At 43.7% G+C, this 11179-nt stretch overlaps 1 pseudogene; it reads right to left on the reverse strand.

Annotated features, from left to right (window-relative positions):
• Window positions 1-717: 717 nt before the first annotated feature.
• On the reverse strand, window positions 718-1077 carry LOC144589106 (cytosolic iron-sulfur assembly component 2B pseudogene; annotated as a pseudogene).
• Between the last annotated feature and the right edge of the window lie 10102 nt (window positions 1078-11179).

An 11179-nucleotide genomic window follows, 5' to 3' on the forward strand; every position in this document is an offset into this window, starting at 1 on the left:
CAACAGAACTCAAATGTTTGCAAAGCAAGTAGAGTGAAAACTGAGCCTGTGATAGGTCTGCCACTTAACATATGCATTGTAGTGGAATCATGTCACAACATTCAATTAATTGCAAAACTTTTGTTTTGTATCTTGTCTTCTACTGCTGACTCACATGACTTTTTCTGCCATTATTCAATTTTTTTGAGGATCCTAAATGTCCTGGTTCATATCACTGGAGATATGTATACCGCACATTGAGAATTACTGTTTTAAAGAATAAGCTGAGAGAAGTTCAGAAGTACATAGTCTATTCAAAATAAAGTGGAAGAACAATCCATTAGCTAACTAATATTATCAGGAGCATAGGAATATGTCTCTTCACTGTCTATATCAAAGGCAGGCAAGGGCAGGGGGCTTGGAAACAAATTGGGACCATGCCCTTTTAAAAAAATGTTTTTACTTAAACACCTTTATTCAGAAAAACAAAAGCAAAACTCTGCTACAAACATGAACCACTGACAGCATATGCTATATAAATAGATCTGGACTTCAGCCCTGCCTGGAGATTTCTTCCGCTCCACTCACGGTCATCCAGACAAGCACTGATTCACTACTTCCAACAAGTAAGTGTTTTCCAGGGTGGCAGCCATGCTCTCCTTGTCAGCCAGTTGCTTGTTTACTGCATGCTCTGAGGCATGAGTTCCCTGTGTGATGTGGACATCCACCTTAAATCTTTCAGGGAGGGAGGGATCTGATCAACTTCACCTTGATTGAAAGGCCAATGAGTGTTGCCATGCTACAGTGAGGAATCATCGGAGTGAATTCCACCGAGACAGTGCTTTCAGTATCGTTGACCTTAACTCTGACCTGCTCCATTACATTCAGCTCTTCCAACGTTAAGGGGTGCTCTGGGTCATTGACTGACCGGATCAGATTGAAGATCTCCCAAGTGTCAATGGCATCGGGCAGGTCGCCGTCCTCCTTGTGCGCCGTGACGGGCTGCTCGCCCTGGCGCCTGTAGATGAGTAGGTTGGTGTTTTCCAGGGAGTCCCCAGCGCCCAGGTCCCCCGGGCCAGGGAAGGCTGGGCCCACCATGGCGGAACTCCTTTGATGCCCTTTGATGTAAAAACCACTATTTCTGGAAGCTTCCAGGAACAGAAATTGATCGATTATTAAATTTTTTAAAAAATGAATAAGATACAATACAAATTAAGAAGTCTTGATTTCTTTTTTCCAGATGGGATACTTGGGACCTGTAAAAATATCCCTCAGGTTCAATATTTTTTCTGCTCCTCATCAATGTGGACACAGGAAAACTATTTTGTAGACCAGTGACTATCTCAAGCAAGGAAAGACTGTTCCAAGGGAGGGAAATTCCACAGACTGATCAATTCCCTAAGGCGGTGAGGGTAGAACATGCCCATGTAGGAGAAGAGAGGTTAGATATCTTACATATATCCCCTCTTCTAGTCCTACCCCCAGCCAGATGTTATCAGGTGACCATATCAGCAAACCCTCAAATCACATGGTGCTGTTGATGAACACCAGGTCAGTACAAAATAAGACTGCTCTCATCCATGATGTAATTCTGGATGAGGGTGCTGACCTGGCGTGCCTTACTGAGACCTGGTTTTCTCAACGGGACTGGAAGATGGTGGTTTGGATGTGGAGGGGCTGGATGTGACCCCATTGTCATGGTCAGTCCACTTCCTGGTCAAGTTTAGTCTATTACAGTGGTTCTTAACCTTTGTTACTCGGATGTTTTTGAACTGCAACTCCCAGAAACCCCAGCCAGCACAGTTGGTGGTGAAGGCTTCTGGGAGTTGCAGTCCAAAACTCCTGAGTAACCCAAGGTTAAGAACCAGTGGTCTATTAGGTTCTTCTTCCCTATGCAAGGGTGGGGAGACTAATGGATCCAGATGGTTTCCTGAATGCTTTGGGGGATTATCCATCTGATATGGTCAGCGCTCCTGTTGAAGTTCAGGTCACCCTGTGGAATAGGGAGATGACCTGAGCAGTTGACATGATTGTGCCTAAGTGCCCTTTCCCTGCACGCAGAGCCCAGACAGCTCCTTGGTATACTTTTGAACTGTGGGTGATGAAGCGAGAGGGGAGATGGCTGGAATGCAGGTGGAGGAAGTCCCGCTGGGAGTTTGATCGAACACAACTTAGAACCGATTATTGGGCCTATTTCATGGCAATACAGCTGGCAAAATGGCAATATTTCTCCAGCCATATTGCTTCCTCAGAATGTTGTCCAGCAGAGCTGTTTCAGGTGGTCCAGGATCTTCTTAAACCGGGAAATCCGGTGAAGGTCCCGGACTGCTCATCAGCTTGCTGTGATGAGTTTGCCATTCATTTTGAGGGAAAAATCAATGGACTCCACCATTACTGCAAAATCAGAGTATGTGTCAAGTGTGCTGTGCTTAGATCAGATATTAATGGATGAGTTTCAATAGTTGAGATGTGAGGATGTGGACAGGGTGCTTGGATCTGTCCATTTTACTATCACTCCGCTCGACCCTTGCCCATCTTGGCTAACTGGAAGATCTGCCAGGGGGGTTCGCATCTGGGTCCAGGAGGCTGTGAGCGCCTCTTTGAGAGAGGGAGTGGTCCCTACCACCTTGAAAGAGGCAGTAATTCAACCACTCCTTAAAAAGCATAACGTGGCCCCAAGGCTGGTGATTAACTACCGACCAGTGGCAAACCTCCCTTATTTGGGCAAAGTGTTGGAGCGGGTTGTGGCTGGGCAACTCCAGGCACTGCTGGATGAAATGGATTTTCTGGATCCATTTCAATCAGGTTTCAGGCCAGGTTTTGGTACGGAGACTGCCTTGGTCACCCTGTATGATGACCTTTGCCGGGAGAGAGATAGGGGAACTGTGACCCTGTTGATATTCTTGGACCTCTCAGCAGCTTTCGACACCATCGACCATGGTGTCCTTCTGGATAGGCTGGCTGGGTTGGCAGTTTGGGGCACTGCTTTACAGTGGTTCTGCTCCTTCCTGGCTGACCGTGTCCAGAGGGTGGTGATGGGGGACAGTTGCTCTGTCCCATGGCATTTATGTCATGGGGTTCCTCAGGGCTCGATACTGTCCTCCATGCTGTTTAACATCTATATGGAACCGCTGAGAGAGGTCATCAGGAGATTTAGGCTGAGGAGTTAGCAATATGCTGACAACACTCAGTTCTATCTCTCATTTTCCACCAATCCAGGTGAGGCAATTTCTGTGCTGAACTCGTGTCTGGACCTGATAATGGACTGGATGAGGGTTAATAAATTGAAACTCAATCCAGACAAGACAGAAGTGCTGTTAGTGGGTGCTTTGCCGGACAGGCTGGAGGGCCATTTCCGTACCCTGAATGGGGTTACACTCCCCCTAAGGGACAGGGTCCACAGCCTGGGGGTGCTCCTGGACCCCAGTCTAACTCTGAGAGCCCAGGTGGACTCAGTGGCCAGGGGCGCCTTCCTTCAGCTGCAGAAATTGTACCAGCTACAGCCCTACCTGGACGAGCAGAGTCTCATGACAGTTACACATGCACTGAGAATATCTTGTATAGATTACTACAATGAGCTCTACGTGGGGCTGCCTTTGAAGACAGTCCAGCAACCGCAACTGGTCCAGAATCGAGCTGCACAGCTGGTGAGTGGTGGGGCCGCTAGGGAACATATCAAGCCAATTCTGATTAAATTACATTGGTTACAAGTTGCTGCCCGGGCCCAATTCAAAGTGCTTGTTTAGACATATAAAGCCCTAAACGGCTTGGGCCCAGGATACCTGAAGGACCGCCTCCTTCCATATGAACCTACCCAGCAGTTAAGATTTAGTCAGGGGGCCCTTTTGAAAGAGCCGTCCCTCAAGGAGGTAAAAGGGATGGCTTGTAGGCAAAGGGCCTTTTCAGCAGCTTCCCCCAGACTATGGAATGCCCTCCCGACTGAGATTTGTCTGGCGCCGACACTGATGACATTTCTGTGGCAGGTCAAAACCTTCCTGTTCCAGAAGGCTTTTAATTGAAATAATATCAACAGTGGGTCCTGATGGCAATTTTCAGAGTATCTATTTTATTTGTTTTATCTTTTTTTTGTATTTTAATTGTTGTAAGCCGCCCAGAGACCTTTGGGTAGAGTGGGTGGCATATAAGTTAAATAAATAAATAAATAAATAAATAAATAAATAAATAAATAAATAAATAAATAAATAAATAAATAAAGTGGTGCCTCACTTAACGATTTTAATTGGTTCCAAAAAAAATATCGCTATGTGAAAACATCGTTAAGCGAAACACCATTTCCCATAGAGATGCATTGAAAACCGGATAATCCGTTCCAATTGGAACAGATTACCATCTTTAAGCGAAAATCCCCATAGGAAAAAACGTTAAGCGAAACCCATTGAAATGCATTGGAGCCTATTTCAGTGGGGGGGGGATTCACAAAAAATTCAAAAAGACTCAGAACAAAGCCAAATTAAGTTAACGAAGGTTTTATTAGGTGCACTAACAATTCCAAGCATTTTAAACATTTTTAAAACATTTTAGGATATTTTAAAAATAGCAAAAACGGGGCTGTAAAAAAAAGTTAAGCGAAACAATGGGACCTAAAACTGTCATCGTTAAGTGAAGCATGGTCCCAAAATCGTTAAGCGAAAATCACCCATAAGGAAAATCGTTAAGTGAAGCACAAGATCGCTCCAAAAAAAGCCATCATTAAGTGAAATTTTCGTTGTACGAAGCAATCGTTAAGCGAGGCACCACTGTAAATAAATAAATAAATAGAAATAAAGTTGACTGTCTCCATATCTGCATGGAGTGTAAGCTGTTAGGTTTGTTGCATAGACACACCTGTATAAATGATTGAGACAGGCTGGCTGAAGGTAGTTGGGAAGTCCAGAAAATCCATTTACAAGGATGGTGGTAAGCTGGCTAAATCCTTCTGCAGCATATGAGGAGCTGCTTGCTTATGTTAAATCAAGAAAGGGCAACATTTGAGAGTCCAAGGACCCATATTTCTTCCCCCTGTGACTTCCACTGACCACACAGGTCACCAGAAATGACCCCTCAATGCAAAACCTGAAACAGGAAATAGTTAGAAATCGATTTCCAGTTTTGAAAAATGGGAGTGGGATGCTGTTGTATGTTCACTCCACCCTTTTTGAGTTTGAAAGGTGAGGAAGGGCTGAGAAGAAAACAGCCTTGAAAGGCAATTGCCAGGCCATGTTTTAGGACATGGCCGTGCGGCGGGTAATAAATTGCTATTATGAATCTGCTGAAGAGGATTCTAAATACCAGTATCTTGTCATACAGTCTAGCTTAATTTCTCTTAGTCAAGCTCTTACAGACTTCTACTACTTTACAATGTGTGCGAGGTGCACCTAAAGTAAGATGAACATTCCTTGTGACTTCTGAGGTGACAGGATACAAAGACAAATAAGTTCTCCCTGAGGAACCCCAGGGCATCTTGCAGGAGGTTTAGTTCTTCCATGCCCAGTTTTTATCCATCCTTGAAATTCATCACTGACCAAAGTGAAATGGGATAGTAATAAATATACCATCCTATTTACAGTTATGGATGGTTTATAAGAATCCCAAAGCATTCCATTGGAAGAATCTGGATAGGGACAGAGATGGGAAGGAAAGGGTTAAGGTGTTGCAACCTCTCATGGTGGATATTCAGTGTGGTGTAGTAGAGGGATGGATGGGCTAGGACTCAGGAGGATTGGGTTCAAATACCTGCTCAACCATGGAAGCTCATTGGGGGCGTCAGACTGGTAAAACCACTCCTTAAATATCTCACTTACTTTGAAAGTCCTGTTAGGGTTTGTATAATTCAGTTCTGATTTGACAACACATAACAACAACTACCTCTCATGGAACCCCAAGCTTGTAAGCCGCCTAGAGTGTTTGCGATGAACAGATAGGTGGGGTATAAATGGAATAAATAAATAAATAAAAACTTTTGTATAACAATAACTAGAATAGTACTATTAATATGTAACTGTGTGCTACATATTATAAGTACTTACATGGGATCCCACTTCCAGAACCAAACAGAACAACAATTTTGCAGTGAAACATTTAAGCAATAAAAGAAACTCCTTTATCTCAGAATCTTAGAACTGCAGTGCTGGAAGGGACCCTGTGGATTATCTAATCCAGTCCCTTTCAAAGAGGCACAGTGTGGAATTGAACTCCTAGCCGCTGGCTTTGCAGTCAGATACATAAACCACTGAATTATCCAGCAGTTATTTAAATGAGCTTTTCCCATTCAGTGCCATCCAAGTGTGTTAAACTACAACTCCCCTCATCCCCAGCCAGCATGGCCATCGCTCAAGTTGGCTCACAGGCCTTGTAGACTGAGTCGACTAGAGAGCACCAAGTTGGGGAAAGCCGATTTAGATCAAAGCTAAAATTCCTTTTTTTAATAAATTGAAACCTGAGGTTGGAGTGACACAGATATTAGCCTCAGGATATCCAGTGAATCCGTGACAGAATTCAGATTAACCAGTTCTAGATTAGCCTTCTGTCCTCAGGATCCAAGATGAAAATGCCTGATAATAACGAAAATTGGATTATACCCATACAGGAACCATTTCCCTCTCTTTTTGCTTCCTTCTGTCCAAAATAGTTCGAAATGTCTTGGATAATTTCACATTCATTTATCTTGGCCTTTGAACATTAAAATGTGAACATGATGATAATCAGACTTAAATCAATTACTGTGTAATTGCTGAGTCAATGGGACCGTAGTTAAATATTGATAAGAGTCTTAAAGCTCCATCAGGATGTATTGACAACCAGAGAGATGAATGCCGCCCTCTACCAGCAGAAACCTGGGCTTGTGCGGCTTTGATGAAGAGCAGTAAAAGGTTACATTTCTGCTCTTATTATTGCCACAAGAGGGGGAGGGCAATCAATACGGTCTGCTCAGGCTTTGTACGCATGAGCTAGGAATGACAACCCAGGTGGCCTTTTCATTCCTTTTTATCCTGGAAATCATGCAGGTGAGATGCCATATGTCAGAGGGCAACGGATTTGATGTCAAGAAAGGAAGGGTAGAAGTGGACAAGGAGATCTGAGAAAGAAATCCAATGTGTATTTAAAATATAAGTGATGGAAGTGGGAAATTGCCATTTCTGCTCAGGACGGTGCAGCTGTTCTCCTAGTTAGCATTCTCCAGCCACTGCTAGTCACAATAGCCCCAAGCTTTTCTTGCTCCAGTGACAACGGTTATAAATTATAAGTCATTTGCTTTCGACAGGTAGGTGCCAAATGGTCCCAAGGTTTTTTCCCCCCCTTTTGGCCACCTGATACAATTAATAAAGCTGGATTGCAGTTTTAATTATGCAGAATCGTGGTCTTGCTACAATGCATGTTCAAGAAGCCAGCAAGCTAGCAAATATATTTCTGTTGACCATTGACTATAACAAAAGCTGAGCAAAGAGCACAGTCATTAAAACATGTACACAGGCTAACAAACTTACACCAAAATTATAAATGCCAGGCAGAGCTTGGGAAATTACTTTTTAAAAGTTTAAACTTATTCAATTTCCCCAATACCATTACTTAGAGATGGGCACGAACCACGGTTTGGTGATTCGTGCTAGTTCGTTTATTATCTGAACTGATGTCTGGCGCTTCAAAGCCCCACCTCCGCTGGTGGGCACCCACTCATAGGCAGTGCCCGGAGGAGGCGGTTCAGGGAAGCCAGGCAGCTGCCTCTGAATGGGTGCCCACTGGAGGTGGCTGGTCTCTGAAAACCTGTTCAGCTGATAAATGAACTGGCACGAACGGCCGAACCAGCATTTCATGTCCATCTCTAACCATTACCAAAACAAGCATCAATTTGTGCATCATCTGTGGCTTTTTCATTACTTTTGTTTTGTTTTGTTCTGACAGGAAGAAAAATCCATTTTGTATGTCAAAATTAACTGGTATTTGAAAAGTAGGCACAGAGAAAAAGCTTCCACATGTTTCCAAAGCAATACCTTCTGAAATGTGCTAATGTTAACCAGTCACTGCATTATTTGGAAAAGGGCTATCTATGTTACGTGTTAACCCCCCTCCCTGCCTCAAGTAATAGGTTATAGAATCCTGTGGCCTGTAACAAGTTACAAGTAAACTCTAATGCTTTTGTACTGTTTGAGTTTAAAAAAGTCAACATTCTCTTGGAGGCCCACTCCCCCAGTTATAACCAAAAAAAAAAAAAAAAAAAAACTAATGGTCTCTAATTTTAGCAGTTGCTCTGGAAAAACGTTCCATCCCTTTGATTAAATGGGATTAAACAATCCCTTATGTTATTCTTATTGTGCATCTTAGATCTAATGAAAACAAAAACAAAAACAAAACAAACCCCCAACAAACAAAGCTGAATTGCTGCCACCAAAAATGTCAACGTGTTTTGTCTCCCTCAGTGAGATTATTACGCACGTAATCCAGGCGATGAATGGAGCCGATGGCCATCACCATTTCGGCCAGGTAGAACCGAGCCATCTCCATAGGGATGCATTTTTCACATATCAGAACTTTTTGAGTTTGTGTGAAGAGTTTCCAGCCATAAATTTTTGCACTCCAGCCCGGAATAACAAGGTGAGACACAGATTGTTGGATTAAAACTTGGGCCACAACTTTATTAACTAAATTGTATCCCCCATAATACAAGGGGGACTACCGTATTGCAGGTTCCATTTCTGTCTGGATAATCCTAGATTTCCGGATGCTTCCTAGAGCAGGGCAAGCTCCTATTATTGAATTATGCTGTCCGCTGAACAGCACGCCTTCAGTTGCTCTATGAACTGGTAACCCTCCAAACAGCTCCTCCCATCAAGCCTCGTGAACCTAAATGGGCAGCTGGCAGGGAGGTCCTTCCATATAAGACACCTCTCACCTGCTAGTTGATAGGCTTGACCTCCCAGCGAGATGTCCTAATTTTTGGCAACCCCGTACCAACATGAACTCACCTGTACTTTTTCCATCGTACTACCTACCATGGCTAGGGGCTATTTATGTGCCCCAAGCCCGTCACCCAAGCTGAAAATTTGGGCTCTAAGGCCCCCTTTTAGGTCCTTAAGAAAGAGGCCCATGCCCAACTCTGATAAGTGCACACCATCGCTTCTATATAATTCAGGCCGGTGACTCACAACATCAGGATGTGAGATCACAGACCCCAACCCCACTCTAATTGCCCAGCAAACTTCTCGATTTACACCACACCATGCCCTTTCTTTCTTTCTTTCTTTCTTTCTTTCTTTCTTTCTTTCTTTCTTTCTTTCTTTCTTTCTTTCTTTCTTTCTTTCTTTCTTTCTTTCTTTCTTTCTTTCTTATTTATTTATTTATTTATTTATTTATTTATTTATTTATTTATTTATATCCTGCCCATCTGGTATATTCTACCACTCTGGGCGGCTTACAGCACAACATATCCTACCAGGCTTGCAGTCAGCTCGCCAAGCCCTACGTGGGATCATAGTGGACCAAATCAGCTTCATTGAAGGAAATGTATCTTTCAATACCTGGAGGTCCTGGATGATCTGCAATATCGAGGACTTGCCTGTTCATTTCATCAGATCATTACCGCCCAAATGAACAACTAAAATATTTTTTTGGGGGGTTTTGCAACCTTGAAACTCAGTACTACAAGCTCCAGGAGCCCATGCCACAGCATATCCCTTTTGCCCTTCCATTCGAGGGCAGCTGAAGCCCCCAAACCTAAATTACGCTCCCATCCAGACTGCATGGCATGTTTCACTGCCCAGTAAATGTAACTGTGACCATAAATAGCCACTCGCAACTGCAAAGAAGCAGCCCTGGGTTCTGGGGAAAAAAACACAGCATCACTTCTATTAATGGGGGGAACAAACATATGTCTTTAAGTTATAAGATGACCATCTCCTCAATTTCTTCATTTGATCCTCACCATAACCCAAAGCTGCTGCTGTGGAAGCTGCACCTATACGAAATGAATGTGTGCCAAATTTCCATCTTAAGCCCTCGGGAAGTTACAGTCCAGAATTGATATTGTGTAAGGGGTAAACCATCCTTATTGCAAAAGAAGTCTCCTCCAACATCCCCTCTCAAATGAACAAATTCAGATAGGGCTTCTACCAGGCAGAGTTCAGTTACAGAACAAGGCCCTAAGCTTAAAACCTGTCCCTTCCCAAACTGATCAGTTCTAGAACAGCGGAGATGAAACAAAACCCTGTCTTCGGAGACAAAATGGTCGTCCATCTGCAATGCTGTCCGAGACTCATCACTCTTGGATGCTCTCACCAGTTCACTAATACGGAAAGTCCCAAAAAATGTGCATAATGTAGCTGCCCTAAACAACTTAACCTCATACTGATCAATACAGACAGCTTCCCAAACTTGACTCAACTGAGCTAAAAACCTGGGGGATATAGGGGTATGCGTATCTAATTGCTTACCCCTTTCTTTGCTCCACCACTCTATAATTTTTTTCACATTTGTGCAATGCAAAAAATTCTTCACATGCCGCTGCATAATTATGCCTGGTGCTAGGAGCAATTGCCAAACTTATCGTTCTGTTGGTTTCAATCCTCCATTGCTCCATATCTCCTGAGGCAATACGTCTGGACGAAGTCGAGCTTCGGGGGCCAACTCCCTGAACCTGTCCATCTGTTGATGGGACAGGGCATCAGCCAGCTCATTCTCTATACCAGGAATATGACACGCCTGGAACACAATGTTGTATTCCAAACAGCATAGTGTGAAGGCTCTTATGAGTCTCATAACCTGCACAGTTTTAGATGTGAGGTTATTCACTATGTGGACCACAGCCAGGTTGTCATACCAAAAGGTGACCACTGAGTTGGCCCAAATGTCCACCCAAAGCCATAATGCTCCAAGGATTGGAAAGAATTCCAAAAACATGAGATCTCGGGTGACTTCGGGGGGGTCACACCAAGCCACCGGCCAACGACCAGTGCACCATCAGCCTCTGAAATAAATACCATATCCAGATGACCCTACTGCATCAGAGTGCACCTGGAACTCAGCTCCGAGCTGCTGCTCATCTTGCCAAAATGAAATGCTGTTGAAACTGTCCAGGAATTGCAACCATGTACGCAAATTATCTTTCATGTCTGCTGACTTTTTTCCTGATGATGTGGCTCCCTCAAACCACTCATGGCTCTGCAAAGCCTTCTCAGAAAAGCCCTGCCTGAGGCAATGACTTTACATG

The sequence above is a fragment of the Pogona vitticeps genome, chromosome 4 (assembly GCF_051106095.1).
Source record: "Pogona vitticeps strain Pit_001003342236 chromosome 4, PviZW2.1, whole genome shotgun sequence".
Lineage (NCBI taxonomy): Eukaryota > Metazoa > Chordata > Lepidosauria > Squamata > Agamidae > Pogona > Pogona vitticeps.